At 41.8% G+C, this 9,210-nt stretch overlaps 1 protein-coding gene across 1 annotated transcript in view; it reads left to right on the plus strand.

The window, feature by feature from the left end:
* The first annotated feature begins 1,425 nt into the window (after window positions 1-1,425).
* LOC122871443 (thyrotropin-releasing hormone-degrading ectoenzyme-like) overlaps window positions 1,426-9,210 on the plus strand; it is a 169,693-nt gene continuing 161,908 nt past the window's right edge. The window contains exon 1 of the mRNA XM_044186574.1: window positions 1,426-1,520. The gene's annotated coding sequence lies outside the window, so the exon portion shown is untranslated. The remainder of the gene's footprint in view (window positions 1,521-9,210) is intronic.

A 9,210-nucleotide genomic window follows, 5' to 3' on the forward strand; every position in this document is an offset into this window, starting at 1 on the left:
CTGTTTTATGCAGTGTAGAAGAGAAATGCTCAATTACTCCTGTGTGTGAATGTGTGTGCGTGTGCTATGCTAATAATTCCATAGAGGGTCGAGGCAATCAAAAACCTCTCACTTTTAATCAGCGTCACACAGAGCAACACACAGACACACACACACACACACACTCTAACTGTTGTAAACCAGTTTGACAACTCCAGTATGGTGAGAGAATATGACACACACACACACACACACACACCTGACAAATTAGAAAAATAAAAGGATGTAGATGGCTGCGTGTGAAAACAGTAGAACAAACACACATAGGCACACTTACTGCATGTTTAGTATACTTTCACACTCACACACACACACACACACACACACACACCGCTGTGGAGATAAACGAGGAAATAAACGACAGGACAGACTGATACACCTATCAAAGAGAGGAGAAAAGCAATCTGTTTTGCATTTGTATAGTGAGCTGTCACACACACACACACACACACACACACACATTGTACAAACACACTCTTTACAGCACTGGTCTCTGATGTGATCTGGGTCTGTTGCCTTCAGCTCATAACACAGACAGGCAGAAAAACAAGAAAATCAAGAGACAAAACAAGATATATGCAAAAAGGAGGAATAAAGACCTAGACAAAAAAGAAAGAAACAAAAAAGACAACAAAAGATAAAACAACTGACAAAAGAAATAACCCTTTTTTACCCTTTTTCTAATTCTACACTTCTTCAAGAAACATGATGCCATGTGGAAAAAAGACAGTTTTGGAGATAGAAGGTACATATATATTTATATACTTTTCGGGGAGCCTAGCAGTTTTCCCCTGCTTCCAGACTTTGTGGAAGCTGAACCGACTAATACACAAGCTCAGTGCCAGAAGTTTTCCTAACCCTCATGTCACTCTTTGAAGGAGCACTCCAACATTGTGGAAAATCCTCCTGTTTTCTACCCGTGGTCAGATGAGAAAACCGATGTCAGTTTCAGCATGTGTTTCCAGTACAGACATAGGGTCAGGACATTATTAGCCCGGCTAGCGTGTTTAGCTAGCTTAGCTCAAAGACTGCAAGCAGGGGGAAACTGCTAGTAGCTGATTCGGTCAAATTCTAACTGCTCCTAAAACCACAAACTTGTCCACCTGCTAGACTACTGCGAGCTGTGACTGAAGGTAGGAACACATACTTTATTGGTAAAATGACGAATGGGGGCGAATGGGAAAGCTAAAGTGGCATTATATGACATTTTAAGAGCTTTTAAACCTAATATTTTGTAGCCTTGACAACTGCTAGCCTAGCTCAAGAAATTTCTCCACTAATGGTTGCTCTGGTCTACTGGTCAGAAAAGACAGTTCTTGTCTTTAATCTGCTGTTTCTTTCCTCACAATCAATACCTGCCATTCACACAATGTCTGCAGAAACCAGCCGCTGTCTTGTCCTGCTGAAGTGAGTGACATCAACCAGACGTCATCGATCCAAACGAGGAGGACGGCCTGCCACCGGCTGAGGCTGCTTAAACGGTGAGGAGGTAGATTTTATTCCGATATTCCCTCGTCTCTTTATCACAGAGCTGTGGGGATTTCTGTCTGACCTGCTGGCTGCTGTAGTGACAAATTGAGGGCTTCATCCAGCGGAGGGAGCAGCAGTGTAGAGTCTGTCAGGTCGACTTCACACTCTGGTGAAGTCAGGAAAAGTTGGAAAAGCAGACTTTCACCAATAAGGTGCTTGCCATGCTGATTCATACATCTGCCAATACAAGACTTGAGGCTTGACTTCGACATCAAAAATTATTTGAGACTTGTACTTGTCTTTAAGGACTTAAGACTTGCCATTCAGGGTGTGTTTTTCCGCTGTTAGTGGCGGAGTTCCTGCGCTAGATTTAAATAGCCTTCACACACACGAGGGACTCACAGGAAACGATGAATGCATGCATTGTACAGTGTTAGTGTTTGTAATTTTATTTCATCATAATCAGCCTCAGGGTTTAGTGTTCACTCTCCTACAGTTGTATCAGAGCTGGGTTAAGTTACTGCTAATGCATTCAAATGCCGAAACACAGGGTGGCTTTTATTGTAAATTGTGTATTTGTCACCGCAGTTAGTTATCTCATTTGTTCGTCGCTTTGGACAAAAAGCATCTGCCAAATGAATAAATGTAAATGTATTAAAACGACGTGAGCTTTTTTGTCTGCCCTGTGATCAGACACACCCGTTGCTCCTCTGTTGTTTTTCTGACAAAGTAGCTGCTCAACGAGAAATCTTGATTGCAATTTCAAGGACTTGACTCTGACTTGTCCTTAAGGACTTGGAACTATTTTAGTTCCCGCGTAAAACTGCTCATCAAGTATGTCTTTTTGATTTTGGGGTGAACTGTCCCTTTAAAACAGCTGATCATCCCGGGTGTTGCGATGCTCTTTCAGTCACTAAAGCCAACAGAGACCAATATAGGGCAAAGACTAATAAAACATTACAACGGCAACAATGTAGTGAAAGTTAAGAAGCTCGGAAACCCCACGCTACACCAAGCTATGCTACATCCCACTTCACCTCAGCATTCATCATCTGTTTACATCAAACACACACACGGCGTCAATGATTCAGTTCACCACAGAAACAGCGAGCCTCTGTTTGTACTGTGTATATTGACCACAAGATGCTCTGTCAGTCTGTATCTGCATCTCTGTCTCTTTTATGAAGTGTGACTATGAATCATGGATGGATTTGTGCTTTCAAGGAATTTGAAATATTGATGTTTGGATCTGTGTGTGTTCAGCTTTAAGTCTGTTCTCCCTCTGACACACTCACTTCTCTTCTTTATTTCTCTTCTGCTGCTGCTGCTGCTGCTGCTAGATTGGTGTCAAGTGCAGAGACCACACACACTCGTACTCACATACACTCGTACTCACACACACGGACTTTCTTCCTAACAAATGACACACATTCATTACATTTTCTGCCTACTGTGTGTGTTCTCTGCACTTGACACCAATCTACCCTGAGGCAGAAGAGTGTGCCGCCCACTTAGATCTCGCTCTCTCTTTCTCTCTCCCCGCTGTCTTCCACCTTGATCCAGTTGGCTGAAATAGAACTCTAATTGGCCATGCAATGTCAGAGAGACTGTGTGTGTGTGTGTGTGGACTTTGTCCAATAAAACAGTCTTATATTTCAAAGCTGCAATGTTTATTAAACATTATGAAAGCGTTGATTCTTCTTGGGGCTAAAAAAATAAATACGCTTGAGGAAGTCATGGAGTCACTGAAATCAAAAGGGTTCATCCACCTAGAAATATTAATACTTAATGTCGTGAATCAGAAGCTGGTTGTGCGGGCTCTTGTAGGTTCAAAGTTAACGTAGTTAGGGGCAAATTCACAAAGAATAAATTGCGCCCACTGATAGCACCATGAATTGGGCATCATTTGCAACCGCTATCTGCGCTGTCTCAAGGTCCGATTCACAAAAGAGATTGTGCTAATGACATTTCAGCGCAAACACGCCCATAAAGTTTTGCAGCTGAGTGCAATTTGCCATTGTTTTGTGTCTGTTAAATGTTCATCTGCAATTTTCTGCAGTGGTCCCAGTAATATTTGCTCTTAAGGTGTACTGAAGTAGCAGATCACATGACATGATTAAGCAACATTGAGACAAAAAAATGTTGCAAATGCAGTTGCAAGAACAAAACTTTCCACTCCTGTGGAAAGAGATGTTTGATTTGAAAGAGTACTCTAATTATAATTATAACTATTCAAATGATCTAATAACTCCCCCTGCTCTATCATTCATTTCTATCTGCGGGATGTCTCTCATTTTTCTCTGACTCACTCTGTATGCAGTGATTGTCATTTGGGGGCTTTAACTGTGCGCTCTCCCTCATGCCTCTGTTTCCTCTCCTACTCTGCTCCATGCTGGACTGTCACAGTGCGTAACCACCGTCTCACAGCTGCAGGTTTTATGTTATTTTACAGTTTCATTCCCTCATGGTGAATATCAGGTATTGTACTGTCTCTGTGCCACCTGTGCGCATATGATGTACCGTGATGCGCTATTGCTTCGCCTGACTGCAGTCACTGCTGCCATGATCACTGGAAAGTCCGGGTGTGACACCTCTTATTCAGTTACCACCAGCTCTCCAAAGACACTAATAATTGCGTGTTGCTGTTAGCGCTGGTGTTTGTGAATTTGACCTTGTTTTTCAATGAGGCTCATTTGCATAGAAAGGGGCCAATTTTGCACCAAATGTATGCATATTACTTAATTTACATACCTGCAAATAGCACCGGAGAACCGAGACGCTATTTGCTCGGCAGCGCAGTTAGGGGTGCAGTTCACCCTTTTTGGGTGCTTTGAGAATTACACAGTTTCTTTTTGTCGTATTTATGCAGGTTTTGCGGCCGCACAATCCTTTTGTGAATTCGCCCCAGAGTCTCAAACTTGAAAAGATTTACTACCTTAAAAAAAAGAAGATGAAACCCGAAGAAGATAGCTAACTAAATTAAAACGGGTTGCACCACACAAACTAGTTCTTACGTAGAGATACGTTGTCACTAAAAATGTACACCTAGTCGCTGCCAGGTGTAACTGTTGTTTATCTAACTGAATTAACTGACAAAGCTAACGCTATCTTGCTAATATATGACCCTTTTAGATTAAATAGTAAAATAAGCAGTTAAGTTTAATTTATCGTTTGCCCCCGTAAACATTTGTCATTTTCAACAGTTATGCTACAGTTTATGATGCTACAGTGACTTTCTGTTTTTATAGCTGATTGCTTTTGATTGGACGGCACTACAGATGCTTCCTTCTAATGGTGCAGCCAAATTTAGTAAATGTCTAGTTTGAAACTTGGTAGTTGTTACTAAAAATGTGCAACCCAATCCTGGCCGCAGTTATGAGGCAAAATTATGAGGACACTGCTTTTGTGTACTTTTGGTCTTGGGTTGTTTTTCCTGATTTGGGTCTTTTATTTGCAATTAAGGGAAATCTCAATGCTATGATATATCTTAGAAAATAGTGTTCGTACAACTTTGTGTCGACAGTTTGTGTTTGGGCCTTTGCTGTTTCAAAAAGCCCCCGTGCACAAAGCCAGGTCCATAAAGAAACTGTCGTATGCACGATCTTCGAACCCCAAAAAAATGCAGAATACCGAGAAGTCTCTGTAATCCAAAACACACTTTATTCGTAATAAAGTCGAATGGTGAATGAGCAGTGTAAACAGATGACGACAGGCAAGGTGAAGCTGGCTGGAGAAGCAGGCAGACAGGCAGACAGGAATCCAGGAAACCACAGGAGCGGCGATCACCAGCACCGGGTAATGCCTTAGGCAGAGCAAAAACAGACAGGATCAAAAACACGAAGGAAAAACACACTTGCAAAAAGTACTTAACTTTAGCGAGAGCCTAGAGCGTAGTTGTCGTACAATGTACGGGACGATCTGGCGTCGGAGTAGTGGAAAAGCCTGGTATATAAGCTGTGAAGACTGATGAGTAGATAGGAGACAGGTGTGCTGGTGATCAGCCGCAGGTGGGAGGTTCCTAGAGCCAGGCAGGTAACATACACACATACACACACACATATCCAAAGACAAGTAGGGGACCCACAAGACACACCAGGAAGGGGAACACAACAGAGAACACAGGGCTGGAGAGGAAAAGGTGGCAGACTACCACAGAAACGGGTTTTCCCAGTTTGGTGTGGAAGAGCTTGACTGGCCTGCACTGAGCCCTCAACCTCAACCCCATCCAACACCTTTGAGATGAACTGGAACGGCGACTTTATCGCCCAACATCAAAACAACAATTCTTGTCAAATCACATGTAAATGCTCGCAAGTGTGTAGCTTGCTTCTTGGCAAATATTGTGTAAATAACAGTCTTTACAACAAGATACATGACTGTTCCAAGCACCAATTGATTTTTACCTGTAATCTTGGAGACAAAGGGCATCCAGAAACTACAATTTCAATCTTCTCCTCTGCAGACATTTGTCTTCACCTGCTGATGGCTAAATTACCTGGCTAATCAATGTGGAATTTTTTCTTTGTTTCTTTGCAAATTACTATGCTGCTTCCAGACGAATTTGGCTATCATTTGCAAAAAGTTAAAATTTTTCAACTTTTGACCCCGTGCTTTTGTTGCCACATTTGTTAGTCCTGGGTTGCCTACTATCCCACAATGCCTTGCGAAGCGGATTGCTCATGTCCAATAGAGAATGAACAGGGGCAAACTTCACTTATTGTCATTGTAATTGTGGCTGAAGGGGAGCAAATCCCTGCAGCCAGGTTCCAAAACCTGGTGGAAAGCCTGGACAGGGTGACTCACATCGCCATCCTTTAGCGTCTGCCTCTAGCTGGACAAAAGCATTGACCACCGAAGCATCTGACAGGGAGAGCTAAAAACTAGCCATTAGCTTCACTGAACATGACATAAACCTGACAAAACACACACATATATATGCACTTTTACCATGTGTGTGTCAGATAACAGATAGTTTAAAAGGAGCCACTTACTGTTGAAAGCTCATTCTGTGACAGAAGGGTGAGAACACACCAATAGCTGTAAAAGTAATGGCTCATGTGATAGCCAATCAAACGCTTGGCAGGCCGTGTCAATAGCCAATCAAACAGCTGGCGGCGTGAATGTTGATGAGCTGGACGTCTGTCAGTGTCACCTTGGTAACAGCAGGTAAAACACCTGTCTTTAACACACGACCAAACAAGGTTTTATTATCACCAGCAGAAAACATGTTTCATTGGTTTATTACCAAAAGGATCCTGAACTAACTAAGTAACGTATCCTCACAGCTCCAGGCTACTTAGTGTCATTGACTTTAATGTAAAAGACCACTGTTTGTGTTTGTACCATTCAGTGTTTGCATGCATTTAGTAATAAAATACAGTATTTATTTTCTAACAAACAATTTCAAATATTTTGTGAGATCAGCCTTTAAAATTTAAATGCTAATAAAAATAATTAACAGGTTGTTAATAACAAAAGCAAATTTGTTCATAACTGTCTTACAAGCAGTGATAATTTCGTCAACGACTAAATCTGAATCAGGTGCCAAAATTAAAGGTTACAATGTTACAAGCTATGCTAACCATGGCAATAACTAAGAAAATGTGTTAAACCTATGTTAATAGCAGTGTCAATAATCATATTATTAATGAAAACTAAATCTGAATCTAAAAATGTAAAAAATTATTGAAAACTGTATTAATAACCTTTTAGATCGGTTAATAACTGTTACTAGCTGTGATAATAACCGTGTCATTAATGTGAAATTCATCTTTAAAGTTCCCCTCCCGACACATTTTAAAGTATGTAAAAATACTCTACTATGATTAATATTTTGTTTAACATGGTTATCCCACATAAAAAGTAAAAAAAAAAAAAAAAACTCTGGAAAGGAGCTGGAAGCACATCTACTCTTTCCCCCTCATTTAGAAATTCTGGATCTATGAATGCCCCGCCCACCACTGCTGCTTGTTAGGTTGACCGGTGTTAGGTTGACCGGTGTTAGGTTGACCGGTGTTAGGTTAACTGGTGTTAGATTGACCGGTGTTGGGTTGACTGGTGTTGGGTTGACTGGTGTTAGGTTGACCGGTGTTAGGTTAACTGATGTTAGGTTGACCGGTGTTAGGTTGACTGATGTTAGGTTGACCGGTGTTTGGTTGACCGATGTTAGGTTGACCGGTGTTAGGTTGACCGGTGTTAGGTTGACTGGTGTTGGGTTGAATGATGTTAGGTTGACTGGTGTTAGGTTGACCGGTGTTAGGTTGACTGGTGTTGGGTTGAATGATGTTAGGTTGACCGGTGTTTGGTTGACCGGTGTTAGGTTGACCGATGTTAGGTTGACTGGTGTTGGGTTGACCGGTGTTAGGTTAACTGATGTTAGGTTGACCGGTGTTAGGTTGACCGATGTTAGGTTGACTGGTGTTGGGTTGACCGGTGTTAGGTTAACTGATGTTAGGTTGACCGGTGTTAGGTTGACCGGTGTTAGGTTGACTGGTGTTGGGTTGACCGGTGTTAGGTTGACCGGTGTTAGGTTGACCGGTGTTTGGTTAACTGATGTTAGGTTGACCGGTGTTAGGTTGACCGGTGTTAGGTTGACAGGTGCCGGTGAGAGCAGGGATGTGGGTGAGAGAATGGTGCGCATCAAGATGGTTAGAGTTAGACGAAACGTTGGAGAGATTCAGCCGTACATGTTTGAGCCTCAGTCAGACTCAGATGAGGAGTCTGTTGTTCACCAAAATCGGCGGCTAGCAGATGTATCAGAACGGAAAGTGTAGTTAGCATCTTTTATTTGTTTATGTTGTTTGTTAGCTTGTAGCTGGCAGTGGCTGACACAGCCTTAGTGGTTGTGAAACATACAATAATATCTGCTACGATGTTACAGTGTGTTCACATTGTTATTACGTAACGTTAGTAGAGAGTGGAAGGAAGCTCCAGGGTCCGCTTTACATCTACAAGGAGAACATCATACAACAACTGCACACTCCACCACGTTTGCTGTCAAAACTTTCTCTACACTAGCTTAGTGCAAACTCTCGCGCTCTGTACTGACAAGTCCGCTCTGCGCTGGAGGGTTCAGGTTTCTTTGCCGGCGGCGTTGCGACTGGCTTTTGAATTTGTGTTGTCCCAAATCACGTGTCAGTAGAGGAACGTGAAAACACCTCTCTAGTGACAAACTTGGCACACATACAAGCCAGTAAAGTCAAGGCTTGATATGTTAGAGGACTTAAACATAAGAAAAACACATTTTTGAGTTCTGGGGTACTTTAAATGTGTTTTTAAAAAAAGCTGTGTTAATAGCCTCGTTATTAGGTAATGTAAAATGAATATGTAAATATATTAATAATTTTGTTTAAAGCTGTGTTAATACAGTATTTATATTATAAATGTGACAATGCAGTGTGTCACAATCTTCCTGTCTATGTTACAGTCTGTCTTTCTCTGAATAGTTCCTTCATTAAAAACCATGTGCCACTGTGTTTTCTCTCAAACTGGGATTACAGGATCATGTTGGATTTGGCTGTTGACACAAACACACACACACACACACACACACACACACACACACACACACACACACACAGTATCTGCTGCTTGCATGTTGGTGAATAACATACACCGATTATAGATTTACCTCTCATAGCACTATAGTCATTCACTAACATGGGAGCAGCGTTGTGTGTGTGTGTGTGTGTTTGGTTGCAG

Source organism: Siniperca chuatsi, linkage group LG23, assembly GCF_020085105.1.
Source record: "Siniperca chuatsi isolate FFG_IHB_CAS linkage group LG23, ASM2008510v1, whole genome shotgun sequence".
NCBI lineage: Eukaryota > Metazoa > Chordata > Actinopteri > Centrarchiformes > Sinipercidae > Siniperca > Siniperca chuatsi.